Below are 15,917 nucleotides of genomic sequence, written 5' to 3' on the forward strand. Positions count from 1 at the left end.
GGAACTGAGCCTACCCCTATTAATTTCTTTACAATCCACCTGGGATATCCCTACTCATTGGAAATGCAGCCAAAGTAACTACAATTCATGATAGAACAGAAAGGAGAGACATGGAGAGAGAAAATCCACAACCAGTGGAGTGATTTTATATTACAGAAATAATTTACTTCTTCATCTTTTAAAATTCCAAGGAATATTTATTTCAACCCTGATGAGGGTATCAGTTTAGAAAAATTTAAATTCCCATCTGCAGAAATGTTCATTTTCTGAGTCTAGAAAAATTTAAAATCCTATCTGGAGAAATGTTCATTTTCTGAGTGAACATCAACAATCATGATGGTGAATTGAGGCCAAGTGTTACTACTTGCTCTGAATAGCAGAAATGGATACAGGTGATTCCCACATTACAGTAGTTCAGGTAACAGAAATTTGCTGTTATGGGATTCACAAATTGCTACTAAAATATCTGGGATACAGAATAAAAATTCACTCATAAGAAATGTATGCAGATAATAGCAATTAAACAAACCCAAATTGTATTTCTTCCAGCTTTTACTTTCTGATGCATAGGCACATGATAGGACTCCATGTTTAAAAAAAATGTGATATGGACTATTTTCTAGGAACCCAACATGCCTGCAACAGAAGCGTTACCTGCAATGTATAGTTTATGATGGTCTTACCTTTGATTCAAATGGTTAGGTTCAAAGTTCAAAGTAAATTTATTATCTAAGTACATATATGTCACCATTTACTACACTGAGATTCAGTTTCTTGCAGGCATTCACAGTAGATACAAAAAGACACAAGAGGATCAATGAAAAACTGCACACGATAAAGACAGGCAAAAGACAACAAACTGTACAAATACAAAAGAAAAATAATACAGTATATAAATAAGCAATACATATCAAGAACATGAGTCCTTAAGAGTGAGTCCATAGATTGTGGAATCATTCCAGTATTGGGATGACTGAAGTTATCCCCTCTGATTCAGGAGCCTGATGGTTGAGGGGTTATAATTGTTTTTGAACCTATTGGTACAGGTCTTGAGGCTCCTGTACCTCCTTGATGGCAGCAGATAGAAGAGAGCATGACCTGGATGCTGGGGTCCTTGATGATGGATGCTGCTTTTCTGCCACAGTGATCCTTGTAAATGTGCTCAATGATGTGGAGAGCTTTACCTGTGATAGACTGTGCTGTATCCACTACTCTTTGTAAGATTTTCCATTCAAGGGCATTGTTGTTCCCGTACCAGGCTTTGCTGTAACCAGCCAGTTTATTCTCCATTGCACATATATAGAAGTTTGTCAAAGTTTTAGATTCCATGCTGAATTTGCACCAAGTTCTAAGAAATTAGATGCACCGCTGTGCCTTCTTTGTAATGACAATATCGTGCTGGGCTCAGGACCGATCCTCTGAAATGATAACGCTAAGGATTTTCAAGTTGCCGATTTGCTTCATCTCTGATCCCCTAATGAGGATGGGCTCATGGACTTCCAGTTTCCTCCTCCTGCAGTCAATAATCAGCTCTTTGGTCTTCCTGACAATGAGTGAGAGGTTGTTGTTGTGGCACCATTCAATCTCCCTCCTTTATGCTGATTTGTCACCACCTTTGATTTGGCCCACAACAGCTGGCACTCCTATACTACTGCATTTTCAGAGCTGCCTCTTTAGATGCGACAAATACCCTCCATCCTATACATCTGCAGGTAGATGTAACAAATCCCCTGGGATTACTTCAAAGAAGAGCAGGAGAGTTCACCTGTGTATCATGGAGCCCGTATTTGCACCCAAAATCAACAACACTAAACTACCAAACTCTAGCACTACCATGGTAGGAACTTGCTGCTCTGCTTTCTGGACTGCACCCCAAAAGAAGCGCATTTATCTATAAAGTGTCTTGTAGCATCCTGAAAGATGCTTAGGAAGTGCTATCTTACAGGGAAAACACCTGGACTATAAACAAGGACTAGGTTGAAGATTATGTGACATGAGTTACCTCACGCCAGCATGACCCATAATATCCATAAGCTTTCAGAGCAGTACCATGCAGTAACTACAGTTCTAATTCCACTTAATGAAATACCACAAATCATTTGCAGAGCAATCAGTTATATTTTGTAAGTGCAGAAGCTAATAAGGAGAACGAAAGAAAATAAGCTATTTCTACAGGCAAGTATTCAACATGAGACAACTAATTACTTTTATATGGATTTTGCGGACAATGGAATGAGCCCTGGAGCCACATTAGACACACAGCATGGAATCCATTCAATACTTTATTGCTATTGTGTTACAACGTTAGAGTGTGTATCTTTTGCAGTGTTAAATTGGTTCTCAAGAAAAAGCAATTATATTAGTTGAAACAGCAACTGCTCATTGTTGTGTGAAATGCAATGATAAAAGAGGAAATATGTTTTATGACAAATTTCTTGCCTCTGAATATGACCCTTTGCAAGCATTTACACTTTTTAGCTATGGGAGAAAATGAAAATTTGACTTGTGTTTATGTTTCTGGATATCCAACGAACCTTACAGCCAATAAAGCAAATCTCTAAAATGTTGTTTTGGCTATAATGAAGGATATATGGGCAGAAAATTTATGCATAACAAATTCCAACAAATATTGAGGCATAAATCACAAACATGAGGAAGTCTGCAGATGCTGGAAATCCAAATCAACACACACAAAATGCTGGAGGAACTCAGCAGGGCAGGCAGCATCTATGGAAAAGAATGAACAGGCATCGTTTCATGCCAAGACCCTTCTCCAGGACTGAGAAGGAAGGGGGAAGATACCTAAATAAAATGCTGGGGTGGGGGGGAAGGAGAAAGAGGCTAGCTGGATGCAGATAGATGAAGCCACGTGGGTGGAAAAGTCAAGGGCTGGAGAAGAAAGAGTCTGATAGGAGAAGAAAGCGGAGAATAGAAGAAAGGGAAGGAGGAGGGGACCCAGAGGGAAGTAATAGGCAGGTGAGAAGAAGTGAAAGGTTAGAGTGGGGAATAGGGGAAGGAGGGTGAAATTTGTTCCCTGGAAGGGGAAATTGATATTCATGCCACCAGATTGGAGGGTACCCAGATGGAATATAAGGTGTTGCTCCTCCAACTTCAAGTGGGTGCCATGGATTGACATGTTGGAATGGGAATTAAAATGTTTGGTCATCGGTAAATCTCGCTTGTAGTGGATGGTGCAGAGGTGCTCAACAAAGTGGTCCCCCAATTTATGGCAATATAGAGGGGGCTGCATCTGCAGCTCTGGACACATTAGATGACCCCAATAGATTTGCAGATGGAGTGTTGCCTGAGCTGCAAGACTGTTTGGGGCCCTGAATGGAGGTGAGGGAGGAGCTGTATGGGCAGGTGTATCGCTTAGCATGGAGGAAGCGATCCCTGCAGAAAGCAGGGTGGGGGTAAAGATATGTTTAGGGAAAGGATCCTTCTGGAGATGGCGGAAGTTGCAGAGGATAATGTGTTTGATCGGGTGGTAGGTAAGGACAAGAGGGACTCTGTCACTATTATGGCAGTGGAAGACGGGTGCAAGGACATATGGGAAATGGAGAAAATGTGGTGATAATCACCTATTTTAGTGATGTTAATTGTCTAATAAATGTTGGTTTTGAGACCAGGGAGAGGTTTCTGTTCTTTAAAGTAGTGCTCTGGGATCTTATACTCACTTGAGACCTTAGCTGGATGTTACCTCATAGTAGCACCCTCTTCGGTGTGGGTACTGAGAAAGGTGGTATTGATTAAAGTACAGCACAGTCAAACATTAGCCTGAATTGTTCTGCTTGAATGCTTGAGCTGGGACTGCAGCCCCACTCAACACCAATGCTTCCACTGATACAGCAATGGATGAGCAGCAGATGGGTGGAGGTTCACGTGGAAGATAAATACCAGCACAAATCAGCTGGGCTGAATGACTGTGCTTAAAAATATTACACCGCGAACTATCTTCTTTACGTAAGTGCAGATTCAGAAATATTCTCCTTAAAATCAGAATGCCATTAATGCTCTATTGACTGTCCGATTTTGGACCAGAGACGTACTGAATTAAAAAAAAATCTTTTCTCTTGGAAAAAAATCCACTGATACAACACTGCACTTGTAGCATTGATGCATGTGAGTAGGTTTTATTGCACTTGTAATGTTGGCATATGTGAGTAGGTCAGTGCCAGTGGTGAATTTTGACAGCCAGCTTTGCCAGGCCATTGGGTTGGCTGACTGTCAAAGCTGTCAATGGTCACAGATGTTTCTGAGTGTTCCTAACAAGCAGAAACATTCAAAAACTTGATTAGAAATAAATTTTAAAAATTAAATTTTTAAAATGTTAATATTTTTCAAAAAATCGTTATATCTTATAAACACAAACATTTTGATAACTATAAAATTAAAAAGAATAAGAAATGATACCTTATAATTACCTCTTAGTTGTTCTTCCTGTGGATTCAAAATGAATGTGTTTGCTGTTCATTCCTGAGTTCTAACTTGTAAAGATTCAATAGCCGAACTCACCCTAAGGGATGACAAATTCAGCAAGTTTATGCTCGTCTTCTAAACTTCATGAGAGGTTCTGGAAACCTACGCCAGTAATATCAGGACTTTTGCTTAGTGAGGAGGCCCTGAACTTGCTGGAAATCCATTGGCTGGGATCCAGGGGTGTAGATATGCTGGGAGTTTGACAGGGAACTGCCTGCATTTCCCAGCATATTCAAACCACCGGTTTCCTCTACAATGGTTGCATTTATTTGTGCTACATGCTCCTTAGAATCAATAGATACTAACACTATTTCCTCCTTAATTTTATGCTATCTTCATAAGTCACTGTCCAGATGAACAAAAAATAAGAGCTTGGATACTTAAAATACATATAAAGAAACTTCAGTGAAAAAATGAGGGCTGCATTTGACACGTATCTCTTTAGTTCAATAAATATGGAAATGATTCCATATTTGAAAATCAAGCAGAATTGTTTTGAAACTTTGGGTAATTGACAGGACTAGAAAATAAGATGATGAATCATAGTCCTTTGAAGATTGAGGAGCAAAATGCCAGTTGGATTAATAACGTGATGCAAATGTCAAGCAGGAATTACCTTTCTATCATTTGAATTAACTAATCACTCTCTGTATTTCCATGTAATATTAACAAGCTACTTTGTTAATTATAGGTGTATTGATACAAAGGATAGAAGGACAATTAAAGGAATACAAAAACAATTCAGCAGAACAGTAACAGAACTGTCAAGGAAGACTAACCAAGCTGCTACTCATTTTGGTAGAGGAGAGATGATACAGCGATAACCTGCTCTAGGGCTTTAAGATTATGAAACAGACATGCAGAAGCTTATGAAAATATTTGATTAAACAGACATACAGAAGTTTAAACTTCCGGGGGATACTTTAGTCCAACAAACAGTGTGTGTTCACCAAACTGCAGCCTGAGAGAGCTGAGATTTGAGTGTGGGTGATCAGCTCTGTGGTGGGAGTCTTTCTACTTGCAAGGATCCTGCACTTGCTCTAAAGCCTTCTCAGCCATCAGTTCAAGGTCATAAATTCAGGAGAAACTTCTTTACCTAGAGAGCAGTGGGAGTAATAAATTCGCACCATAAGACCATGAGGCAAAGGAACTGAATTAGGCCATTTGGCCCATCGAGTTTGCTCTGCCATTTCATTATATCTGATCTATTTCCCTTTTAATCCCATTCTTCTGCCATCTCCCCATAACCTGTCATGCCCTGACTAGTCAAGAACCTGTCAAACTCCACCTTAAGTGCACCCAGTGACCTGGCCTCTACAGCTGCCTGTGGCAATGAATTCCACAGATTCACCACCCTCTGGCTAAATGAATTCCTCCTCATCTCCGTTCTGAATGGCCATTCCTTTATTTAGAGGCTGGGCTCTCTAGTCCTAGTGTCCCCCACCAAGGGAAACATCCTCTTCACATCTATTGAGGCCTTTCAAAATTTGACAGGTTTCAATAAGGTCCCTTTTCATCCTTAATTCAGTGAGTACAGGCCCAGAGCCTTCAATTGTGGCTCACTTGATAATGCTTTCATTCCTGGAATCATTCTTGTGAACCTCCTCTGAACCCTCTCCAACGTCAGCACATCCTTTTTAAAATAAGGGATCCAAAACTGCTCACATTATTCCAAGTGAGGCCTCACCAGAGCCTTATACTGCCTCAGCATTACATCCTTGATCTTATATTTTAGACCTTTTGAAATTAATGGCATCATTACATTCATCTTCCTCACCACTGATTCAACCTGCAAATTAACATTTAGGGAATCCTGGACAAGGTCTCCCAACTCCCTTTGACCTTGCGTTTTTGAATTTGCTCCCTGTTTAGAAAATAGTCTATGCTTTTATTTTTTTCCACCAAAGTGTATGACTATATCCTTCCTGACACTGGCCCCTCTTTGCCACAGGAAGTGGTTGGGGTGGACAACAGGGAGGAAGCTGGATAACCAAGCAAGGGGTAAAGAAATGGAAAGGAAATGCTGGAAGTGGGAGATGAAGAGCGGTGAGGGCAGGCTTGGGTTGAGGAAAATAATGACCAGTTAGGCTGAATGGCCTGCTTCTCGGTGATACAGACCATATGTTTTATGTCGTAACTGACTTGTAAAATTGTCCACCATTAGAAATTTACTTCTCTTTGGGAATTAACTACTGGCACTGATTTCTTTCAATTAATACATTAATAATTGACATAGTTATGTGAGGCAGACAGGTACAGTTGTTTTTTATGTCGTTATTTAATGTAAAAATGCTTTTAATCAGACTATCCATCTGGAGATATCCTCACTGTTTTTAATGAGCTTGCTACATATAAATACACTGCCGTTGTTACTAACATTGGAGAGTAACTATTCTTCACAGTTGAAAGGGCTGTTCTGAAAGAGATATAAAGGGTATGCCATAAATGCAATCCTCTTTCTTGACCTGCTAATCATTCCGGCATATTTTCTTTCCTGAGGCTTTCAGAATCTGTAGAGTTTGTTGCAGCAGCTTGTTCGGTGAAAAGGTCATCTCAATAATTTATCAGCAAATCCAGAGGAGATTGCTTTCAGTGTCCTATATATTTATTCCCATTAGCTGTGTATACAATGACTATTAATTCTGTAACATGGAGGGATTTCTGAACTAGCATATGATACATTTATGACAAACAACAAAGTTTTACCTGTGTGCAAAGTGTGATGTGGGTCTGCGTCACATATTTCGGGAAATAGAAATCCATTTGATCACTGCATTACTGATGGCCTGAGGCTTTCAATGTATAATTCAACAATAAACCCTTGCACTTATATAGCACCTTTAATGTACTCTCCCAAAATGTTTCATTGAATAAAATCTGACACTGAACAAACTAAAGTGATATTAGGACAGGATATCAGAAGCTTGAAGAAGCAAATTAGTTATAGGGATCTTGGAAGTCTGTGAGGTGCCGCAATTGGAGGAGGCAGATTTTGAGAGTTGGAGGAGATTACAGAGATAGGAAGGAGTGAGATGAACTAAGAGTAAAATATGGGTTTTGGAAAATCAGGAGCTGCCAGAACAGAAGCCAGCCTGTCAGAAAGGAACGCTACATATCGTGTGTAAAAGTGCTTGAATATTTGAACAGGTCACTTACAGTGACAGTACATGTCCGTGACTTGCAGAGGTATGCAGAGGCAGTGGGAAGTGGCGGTGACAGAGGGAAGAGGAGCTCACAAAACACTAAACAATCCCACACAAACGAGGCAAAGCATAATCCCTTGTAAACCAGATATAATTACATGGAGATTCAGAGTAATTCCTTAAGTGTATCTATCTGCAATAATGCCAATGACTATACTTATGATTCCCTGTACATGACTAACCTTTAATACTCATCTAATTAAATATTTATAGTCCTTTCCCTAAGAAATGACTAATAAATATCACATTAAGTTTGGCTAATATATTTATAAATCACTTGCGTTTATTTACATTAAAATATGTGCCTAAATTACTGGAAAAAAAACAATTGAAATGAGTGAGTTTTGCTGGGAAAATAATTCTGTATTGTGTATTTTGTTAGATATTACATAAGACATAGGAGCAGGATTAGGCCATTTGGCCCATTGAGTCTGCTCTGCTATTCAATTATGGCTGATCCTTTCTTCCCTCCATGGCCCCACTTCCTGGCTTTCTCCCCACAACCTTTGATGCCATGCCAATCAAGACCCTATCAAGATCTGCCTTAAATACGCCCTTTTGAGCTGGACTTCACAGCCTCCCGTGGTAACAAATTCCACAAATTCACCACCCTCTGCTAAAGAAATTTCTCCGCATCTCAGTTTTAAATGGACGCCCCTCTATCCTGAGGCTATGCTCTCTTGTCCTAGAGTCCCACACCACGGGAAACATCCTTTCAACATATGTCTAGGTCTTTCAACATTTGAAAGGTTTCAATGAGATCTCCCCCTCATCATTCTAAATTCCAGTGAGCACAGACCCAGAACTATCAAATGTTCCTCATATAACTCTTTCAATCCCAGAAACATTCTAGTGAACCTCCTCTGAACCTTCTCCAAGGCTAGTACATCTGAAGAGCCGAAAATTGTTTACAATACTCAAGGTGATGCCTCACCAGTGCCTTATAAAGCCTCAGCATCACATCCCTGCTCTTGTACTCTAGACTTCTTGAAATGAATGTTAACATTGCATTTGCCTTCCTCACCACTGACTCTACCTGCAAGTTAACCTTTAGGGTGTGCTGCACAGGAATTCCCAAGACTATTTGCATCTCATATTTTTGGATTTTCTCCCCATTTAGAAAATAGTCTGCACATTTATTTCTACTAAAAAAAAGCATGAACATGCATTTTCCAAATTGTATTTCATTTGCCACTTTCTTGTCCATTCTCCTAATCTGTCTAAGTCCTTTTGCAGCCTTCCAGTTTCCTCCACACTACATGCCCCTCCACCATTCTTCATATCATCTGTAAACTTGGCAACAAAGCCACCTATTCCATAATCTAAATCATTGATAAATAGCATAAAAAGAAGTGGTCCCAACACTAACTCCTGTGGAACACCACTAGTCATTGGCAGCCAACCAAAAAAGGATCCTTTTATTCCCACTTGCTGCCTCCTACCAATCAGCTAATGCTCTAACCACATTAGTAACTTTTCAGTAATAACATGAGCTCTTTAATTGGTAAGCAGCTTCATTGGCACCTTGTCAAAGGCCTTCTGAAAGTCCAAACATACAACATCTACTGCATCCCATTTATCTACCCTGCTTGTAATCTCCTCGAAGAATTCTAACATGTTCATCAGGCAAGATTTTTCCTTTAGAAAACCACACTAACTTAGTCCTATCTTGTTCCTTGTCACCAAGTACTCCATAACATCATCCTTAACAATTGACTCCAACCTCTTCCCAACCACTGAGGTCAGGCTAATTGGTCTATAATTTCCCTTCTGTTGCCTTTCTTAAAGTGGAGTGACATTTGCAATTTTCTGGTCCTCTGGCACCATGCCAGAATCATAGAATAATAGAATCATAGAAATCTACAGCACATTACAAGCCCTTTGTAACCTTCTCTACAAACTGCCTAGAATTACCCTACTGCATAGCCCTCTATTTTCCTCAGTTCCATGCATCTATCTAGGAGTCTCTTAAAAGACCCTGTTGTATCGGTTTCACCCTCATTGCTGGCATGTATTCCACACACCCACCACTCTCTGTGTGAAAAACTTACTCCTAACATCCCCTCTGTACCACTTCCAAGCACCTTAAAACTATGCCCTCTTGTGTTAGCCATTTCAGCCCTGAGAAAAAGCCTCTGACCAGCCACATGATCACTGCCTCTCATCATCTTGTACACCTCCATCAGGTCACCTCTCATCCTCTGTCGCTCCAAGGAGAAAAGGCCGAGTTCACTCAAACTATTCTCATAAGGTATGCTCTCCAATCCAGGTAGCATCCTTGTAATTCTGCTCTGCACTCTCTCTATATTATTTACAAATAGTATCCCAGAGTCCAATGATTTTTGGAAGACCATTACTAATGCCTCCACAATTTCTACTGCAATCTGTTTCAGAAACCTAGGGTGCTGTTTACTGTTTATCTATTCTGCATGACTTATGCACCCTTAGGTCTTCCAGCTTTTTGACCACCTTCTCCATTGTTATAGTAACTGCCCTCACTTCTCTTCCCTCACACCCTTCAACATCTGGCACACTGTTAATGTCTTCCACAGTGAAGACTGATGCAAAATTCTCATTTAGTGCACCTGTCATCTCCTTGTCCCCCATCATTTCTCCGGCCTCATTTTCTAACAGTCCTATATCCACTCTCGTCTCTCTTTCATTTTTTACATACTTGAAAAAGCTTTTACTATCCACTTTGACATTGTTTGCTAGCTTGCTTTCATATTTCATCTTTTCACTCCTAATGAATCTTTTAGTTGCTAACTGTAGGTTTTTAAAAGCTTCCCAATCCTCTGTCTCATGCTAATTTTTGCTTTGTTGTATGCCCTCTCTTTTGCTTTGGCATTAGCTTTGACTTCCCTTGTCAGCCACGGTTGTGCTATTTTGCCACTTGAGTATTTCTTTGCTTTTGGAATATAGTTATCCTCCACCTTCCTCAGTTTTCCTAGAAGCTCACACCATTGATGCTCTATTATCATCCCTGCTAGCCCCTCCTTCCAATTTACTTTGACCAACTCGTCTCTCCTACGACTATAGTTTCCTTTACTCTGCTGATACATTCCTATGTCAGACTTTATTTTCTCCCTGTCAAAAGTCAAGTTGAACTCAATCATATTGTGATCACTGCCTCCTAAGGGTTCTTCTACCTTGAGATCCCTAATCTGGTTCATAACAAACATCCAATCCAGTATAGCTGATCCTGTAGTAGGCTCAATGACAAATTGCTCTAAAAAGCCATCTGTTAGGTATGCAACAAACTCACTCTCTTGAGATCCATTCCCAATCTGATGTACCTAATCAACCTGGATGTTGAATTCTTCCATGATATCAGATGATTTACGATAAGATTTGGAGAAAAAATAATTTATTTTGATAACCAGTTTAAGGACCCTGGAAGCAGCCTGGCACCCTTCCTGAACAGCTAAGGAATTTAATGAAAGTGATGAAACAAAGACCTTGCTTTTCTAAAATATCATAAAATGTTATTCTGCCAATGATGTACTTCCAAAGTGATATCGCTCTGGAAATGTAGGAAAAGCTTGAACAAACTGTAGAGTTGGAGATAAACATTAGGCAGGACACCAGTTAAAATCCCTAGATCTCAGTTAAAGTTGTGGTAAAAGCACTTTTTACATTCACTTATGGGAGGACACAGGGACCTTGTAACAGCTCAGCACTCCACTGGGGTTGCATTGGAGGCTCTGTCCAGATCTTCATGGTCAGCTCTCCAGAGTGAGATTTGAACATAAAACATTCTGGCTCAGAGAGAAGATGGTATGTTACCCAGTGACATTTCTTGAGCTTTGATCTGCTTTCCTAACCTTCTTCCTTCCCATACACTACCAAGCATTACTTACAAGTATATTGAATCACTGAATGTTGAAATTGCACAAACATAGAAGTAGGTCCCTTTAGATCACCTTGTCCATGCTGACCACAATGCTTGTCTATGCTAATCCCACATAAGGGCTGGGATCCTAGTGTATCCCACTACACCAAGAGTTTTCACCTTTTTTATGCCATAGAGCCTTACCATTAACCAAGGGGTCCATGGAGCCCAGATTGGGATCCCCTGCACTATGCCTATCCTATCCAATTCATAAATGTATTCTATACTATTTTCCATCTTTAATTCTGAATTAAAAGGGTAGATAGTAATTTCTTTCTGACTGTGATATTCACATAGTTTGCCAATAAAATGATAAGGGGGTTCCTGAAGTTTCGACCTTGGAAAATGAAATCAATATATCATTCTATGTACCACAGAGTCGTCGACTTATTGCACTTGTAAATAGAGTTTAGGAAGAGGAAATAGCTGAGCAGCTGTAACTATGGGGCACAAATCCAGAAGGACAAAAAAAGGAACAAGTCATCCCTGAGAATGTTGCGAGTGAAAAGACACCAGAGTTCTTTGAGACCACTGGATAAAACTGATGCCAACAACAGTCTGACAAAGAGTGTGCACTCTCCAAAATGCATCTGTGGTGTGAAGCCGAAGAGGACTGAGGCCTGTGTGTGAAAGAGGAGTTCTGGGAGAGGATGTTTCTACCTGCAATGATCTGGTCATATCTGATCATTTTTGTAGGCTACCTAAGACTTCCAGTCAAATGCAGAATGCTGCCAGTTATAGAAAGGTGAACCATTTTTGTCATCAGGGTTTGAATGACAGAAAAGAGGAAACAAATTCAGAAGTCTTCCAAAGAGGAACTGGATAACTATATGAAGGAGAAAAAATAATGTGAACATTGGGGAATAGCAGAGCAGAATGTTGGATTAGCAAACTCTTTGAAAGAGTCAGCACCGTTCCCTGTGCTACGAGGCATTCATTTAAGGTGGGGGAGTGGGGTAGGGTTAAATTGGAAGGACTTGTGCGGAGAAACTTTATTTTTACACAGTAAGTGCACAGCCAGCAGTGGTAGTGGAGGCAAATATAAAAGAGGCATTTAAGAGGCTCTTAGATTGGCATGAGAATGTGTAGAGAATGAAGAGACATGGACATTGTGTAACAGAAGAGATTACCAGTTTAATTAGTTTGACCCAACATTTTGGGTGAAAAGGCCTATTCCTGTGTTGTATTGTTCTATATATTTTATAGAAACATTAATGTTTCACATTTTTATAAATGTGAAACAATTTGCAGAAATTGCTCCATCAGGAGAAAGTGCCAGTGGATTTCACATCTGTCAATTTTAAAGAATGTATCTCCCCCCTATACACTTCTCTTACAATTCTTCTCAGGAATGCCTAAGCCTGATGTAACCATCTTACTGAGCAGTGCGTGGAATCTGTCACAATCCTTCCCCTAAAAACACATGAAGATTGGAGCAGGAGTTGGGTACTTGCCCCACAAGCCTACCCCACCATTCAATATGACCATGGCTAACCTATCTGAGGGTTCAGCCAGGTTACCCCCAGAAGTCCACAACACCTGCAAATGTACCCACTGGACTCTGGTCGAACTAGGGTGAGCCGACATGGCTTTGTGTGGGACAAGTCGTGTCTTATTAACTTTGAGTTTTTTGACGAGTTAATAAGGGTGACTGATGAAGGCAGAACTGTGGCTGCTGCACGTGGATTTTAGTAAGGCATTTGACAAGGTCCCTCATGGGAAGCTCATCCAGAAGATTAAGATGCATGGGATCGATGGTAAATTAGCTATTTGGATACATAACTGGTTTTCCCATCGTGGAAGATAGAGGGTAGTGGTTGAAGGGACTTCTTTTTGTGTGCCCTACTCTGCCAGAGCCTTGATGGCAACTTATTTTTTCAAGTGGTTGCCTTGGAGGAAAGATTCTGTGAGTGGTCCCCCACGTCCTTCTCACAGTTGTTTTTTTTTACGAGGCTGAGTTGCGAGTTCAACACTCAACCTGACATGAATGGAAAGTGTGTCCGGAAGCAGCCTGACTGGGTTCAAACTCGGGAACCTTCACTCCGGAGTCCGGCGCAGATGTCACTGCGCCACCAGCTAGCTAGAGCTCTGTAATTAGTGGTGTTCTGCAGGGGTCTGTACTGGACCTCTTCTGCTGGTGATGCATATAAATGACCTGGCTGAAAATGTAGATGGGTGGGTTAGTAAGTTTGCTGATGATATGAAGATATGTGGTGTTGAGGATAGTGCAGAAGACAGGCAAAGGAAACAACAGGAAAAGTATATCCGAGGAAAAGGCAAGAAAAGTCCATAAGACCCTCCAAGCCATTCAGGAAGATCATGACTAATCTCAATGCTTCTTCAATGCCACTGTCCTATTTGTCTTGCAGACCTTCATTTCTCCTACAACTTCAAAAAGCATCAACTGATGCTCAGTAGCAGAAATACTTCCTGAATTGTAGTTCAGGTAGGTCAGGTCCAGAACGTGTTCCCCTCCCACATCCCACACCATACAAATTCCATGGTTTGATTTACTTTTTGCAGCCAGCATTCATGAAGCCTTGCAGCAGAGTTGTCCTCAAGAAGCCACTGGGACTCAGGTGGTGGAACCAACCCTGGACCTACCAGATGGCTCTCAATAAGTTAAAGACCTTTTGAACTATTCCCCCCCCCCCCCAATCTTTGAATGACCAGAGAAATTTAGAAACACTTATATAATTAATTAAAACAAAGATATCTACAAATTATTAATACAAAATAAACTTATAGATTAGTTACAAACAACTCTGGCTACAGTGGAACTCTTTAGTGATGCTACGGCATAGTAAAATTTGATATTGTTCATGGTGCTTTTTTGCAGCATGAACTGGGCTTCTGCCTGTGCAAACCAGGTGGTAGTGTACTGTTCCCAAAATTTCGCAGCTTCAAAGTTACCGGTTTGGTAATTATATTGCTTAGTAACTTTGGGATTGCCTGAGTCATTTTATGTTGCAGCTCTTTACTTCCATTACAAACCTACCAAAGGCAGTTGCCTTTCACCGATGTCATTACATCAGATACCATCTCTTAAAGTGAACATAACTCAATGAAGGCATTTTTGAATTATGTAGAGCAGTTTCAATTATGAACAATTTGTGGCATCTATCATCTATTACATTAGAAAAATGAAGGGTTATATAGGAAGGAAGGGTTAGATTGATCTTAGAGTAGGTTTTGAGGTCGACACAACATCATAGGCTGAAGGGCCTATACTGTGCTGTATTAACAGAAAATAGGTGCAGGAGTAGGCCATTTGGCCCTTCGAGCCTGCACCACCATTCAGTATGATCATGGCTGATCATCCAACTCAGAACCCTGTACCTGCTTTCTCTCCATACAATATATATTAATGATTTAGATGATCTATTGTTCTATATTCTAAAAAGAGAGCTAGAAGGGGCCATGAGAAGGCCTTGGTGAACAGGGTTAAGGAAAACCCCAAGTATGTGAAGAACAAGAGGATAAGCCGTGTGAGAATAGGACCAATCAGGAGCGAGTGGAAACACGCGCATGGAGTTGGAGCAGGTAGCAGAGGTTCTTAATGAATACTTTACTTCAGTATCCACCAGTAAAAAGGATTTTGGCAATTGTGGGGATGACTTAGAGAGGACTGAAACGCTTGAGTGTATTGACGTTAAGAAAGAGAATGAGCTGGAGCTTTTGAAAGGTATTAAGTTAGATAAGTTGCCTGAATTGGACAAGATATAACCCAAGCTACTGTGGGAAGCAAGGGAGGAGATTTCTGAGCCTTTGGCGATGACCTTTGCATCATCAATAGGGACGGGAGAGGTACCAGAGGATTGGAAGGTTGCAACCATTGTTCCCTTGTTCAAGAAAGGGCATAGAGAAAACCCAGGAAATTATAGATCAGCGAGTCTTACTTCAGAGGTGGGCAAGTTGTTGGAGAAGATCCTGACAGGCAGTATTTATGAGCATTTGAAAAGACATAATCTCATTAGGGATAGTCAGCATGGCTTTGTCAAGGGCAAGTCATGCCTTACAAGCCTGATTGAATTACTTGAGGATGTAACAAAACACATTGATGAAGGTAGAGCAGTGGATGTCAGTAAGGCATTTGATAAGGTTCCCATGCGAGGGTCATTCAGAAAGTAATGAGGCATGGAACCCAAAGAGACCTTGCTTTGTGGATCCAGAATTTGTTTGCCCACAGAAAGCAAAGGGTGGTTGTGGATGGTTCGCATTCTGCATGGAGGACGGTGACCAGTGATGGTCAGCAGGGATTCGTGCTGGGATCCCTCCTCTTCATGATTTTTAAAAATGACCTGGATGAGGAAGTAGAAGGGTAGGTTAGCTGATGACACAAA

At 40.6% G+C, this 15,917-nt stretch overlaps 1 protein-coding gene across 1 annotated transcript in view; it reads right to left on the minus strand.

The window, feature by feature from the left end:
* Nucleotides 1-15,917, minus strand: part of trpm3 (transient receptor potential cation channel, subfamily M, member 3) — a 314,757-nt gene that overhangs the window by 100,580 nt on the left and 198,260 nt on the right. The window lies entirely within an intron of this gene.

The sequence above is a fragment of the Hypanus sabinus genome, chromosome 7, assembly GCF_030144855.1.
Source record: "Hypanus sabinus isolate sHypSab1 chromosome 7, sHypSab1.hap1, whole genome shotgun sequence".
NCBI classification, from domain to species: Eukaryota; Metazoa; Chordata; class Chondrichthyes; order Myliobatiformes; family Dasyatidae; genus Hypanus; species Hypanus sabinus.